This window comes from Furipterus horrens, unplaced genomic scaffold, assembly GCF_987537825.1.
Source record: "Furipterus horrens unplaced genomic scaffold, mFurHor1.1.pri manual_scaffold_3, whole genome shotgun sequence".
Lineage (NCBI taxonomy): Eukaryota > Metazoa > Chordata > Mammalia > Chiroptera > Furipteridae > Furipterus > Furipterus horrens.
Window position 1 is genome coordinate 32,812,963 of NW_028327173.1, and position 2,731 is coordinate 32,815,693.

Sequence of the window (2,731 nt, forward strand, 5' to 3'; positions counted from 1 at the left end):
GGGGAGAGGTCACAGGGGAGGGATCACAGGCTTTGCCAACTTTACAACTTGCCCCATAGAACTCCCTACCCTCCAAACTCCAAGTTTTTGGCCTGTGGCCCCTCCCCAGCCTTCTGGGAAATGTGGTCCAGGGGGCACCCCCCCCATTTCCTTTTCTGCCCCAATTCATGGCTTTTCTAACAGGGAGGCAGGCTGCCAGCCTGCGTTCCTCTATCCCAGGGTATTCCAAGGAACACAGTATTCTCTTGTTTTTTCTTTCCACGCAATCTCCCCAAGCTCTGAGTTTCCAGACAAGTCCCCAGAGGGTAGTGAGTCAGGTTCAGCCTTTCTAACACTGAGAGCTATCTAGATTGCCTAGAGGTGCTAACTCTGCCACAGGAGGTGTGTCAGCAGAGTGAGGTTGCAGAAAGATCCCTTCGGGGTGCCGATGTGAATTCTCAGGTAATTATTTGATTTAGGGTTGGAAAGAATGTGGAGCCAGGAAGCAAGAGACCTGAGGTGTGTGGCCCCAACAATCTTACTGACTCTCAGAGTCGGCCTGATCAAGTCCCCACCTGTCTCTGTACTTCCGTTTCCTCTTTTGCCCAATGACTGGGGAGCAAAGCATTGGAAGGTCAGAATGGGTGCTCTCTTAGAGTCCCTGTGGCTCTGAGATACTGTGATTTCCTGGTATGTCAAGAGTGGAAGGTGATTTGGTTTTTCTGCAACAGGGACTGAGTGTCAGGTTTGTAGGAAATTGAGAATGACTGGATCTTCTTTTCTCTCCGGCTCCAGGCTCAGCTGGAGCTTCATCTGGCTATAAACAGAGGGAGAAGGGGTGCCCAGGACCCTCTTCTGTTCTGGAGAAAGTGAAGCAGGCCCTGGGCATCTTGTATGGAGTGGGCCCAGCCAGACAGCCTGGGAGACAGAGGACTCAGCAGCACAGAGCAATGTGGGGGTGGGGAGCCCCCCTGCACCTCTGTGTGGTGCAGGGTCAGGGAGGAAAGCTCTGCCCTTCTGATGGAACTGGGATGTGGAGCCCACTCCTGTCTGTCTCCCTCTTGCAATGTGGGCTCCATGGAGGGTATGGGAAAGCCTATCTCTCTGATTCTCATTGAGGTTGCTCCAAATAGTCCGAAAGCTTTCCCATCTAAAGTCTTCCAAGATCCCTTTAATTATTAGAAAACATTTTTTAAAATCAACCACCACTTGCCAGGTTTTGTGCTGGGCATTCAGATACAGCAGTGAAGAAGAAATGGGTGGCTCCGGTCCCCCCACACCCCTGACCCAGCTGCTGGGGCCATGCCAGCCTTCATGGTACCTTCGTGGCCATTAGGCCAGAGCGCATGCGGTGTGGCCTGGTGGATAAGGCCAGCAAGAGCTCTGAGCAGAAGGAGTGCCGCCTTGTGGCCGTGAAGTTTTTTTAGGTCTGATGGAGATGGACACCCGAAGCAGCACTATGCTGACCTGAAGGACTGGCCATTCTTCCTCTGTCTGGAGAAATCCATGAACTCAAGGCCAATCGTGGCCATGTCTGGCAGGTGCTGAGTGTGGTGAAGACAGGACCAGTGGTGCCTGAGGAAACCAGACCAGTGCGATCTAAGCCAGGCACCATCCAAGGGGACTTCTGAAGTCAAGTGGTCAATGTCACTCATGGCAGTGACTCAGGGAAATGTGCTGAAAAGGAAACAGCCTGTGGTTTAAGCCCAAAGAATTGGTGACTACAAGTCTCGTGTCTTTGACTGGATCTATGAATGACAGGGGGACAAAGCAGCAGTCCCCATCCCTGGACACAGTGCTTCATTCCACAGACTTGGAAGCAATAGGATCAATTTTTCTTTCCTAAAACATATTTACCCATAAAGCCTTTGGAAACTGGGATAAAGATGGAAGGAAGGAAGGAAGGAAGGAAGGAAGGAAGGAAGAAAGGGAGGGAGGGAGGCAGGGAGGGAGGGAGGGAGAAGGGTCCCTGTGTTATTTAGGGAGAAAGAGACAAGCATTATAGTACAGGGTGGTGCATTCTCTGAAGGGAACCCACAAGGTCTATGGGCACACAGTAGGTGAGGAGGGGACTGGTACCCATAAATGGTGGGGCCAGACAAGGATTCTGAAGTCTAAATATGAATGTGCTAGACCAAGGGAATGTGCCAGGGGAAAGGAGCAATGCCTGCAAAACTGGGAAAAGGGCAAGGCTCATTCTGAGACCTGCATTGGCTCTTTCTTGGGTGTGAATGGCTGATGAAGAGCAGGGGGTAGGAGGAAGCTGGGGCGGGAGTGTGGGGCATGCAATGGAACTAAGGCCGGAGAGAGCAAGGCCAGGATCAGGCAGGGCCTGGAGCCTGTGGATAAGGCTGAATATTATTCTGGAGGCAGTGGAAGCAGTGAAGGGTTTTAGCTGGAGTGACATGGTCGGATTTGTACTTAGAGAAGACGTCGGTGACGCCTATGGAAGACGGCCTGGAGGGGGAGAGGCTGGAGACCAGCCGGGAGACTGGCTCAGTGAACCAGATGAGGGATGATGCTGGACGGGCTGTGGTGGTAGAAACAGGACTGGAGATAAATGGATGGATTTACAAAATTTTGAGGAGGTAGAATCAACAGGACTTTGGTTTTTTATGAACCCTGAATTCTGAATGATTTTGTTTTCCAAATCCACTGCAACATTTAAGCAATTAAATTTATTATGTCCATTAAAATGGTAATTATAAGGGGAATAGTAGGGAACTGGATGGGCTTCATTCATGTAGCTTAC

The 2,731-nt window shown here is 50.9% G+C and overlaps 1 pseudogene; it reads left to right on the forward strand.

The window, feature by feature from the left end:
- The first annotated feature begins 587 nt into the window (after positions 1-587).
- On the forward strand, positions 588-1,737 carry LOC150014862 (nucleoside diphosphate kinase B pseudogene; annotated as a pseudogene).
- Positions 1,738-2,731: the final 994 nt, after the last annotated feature.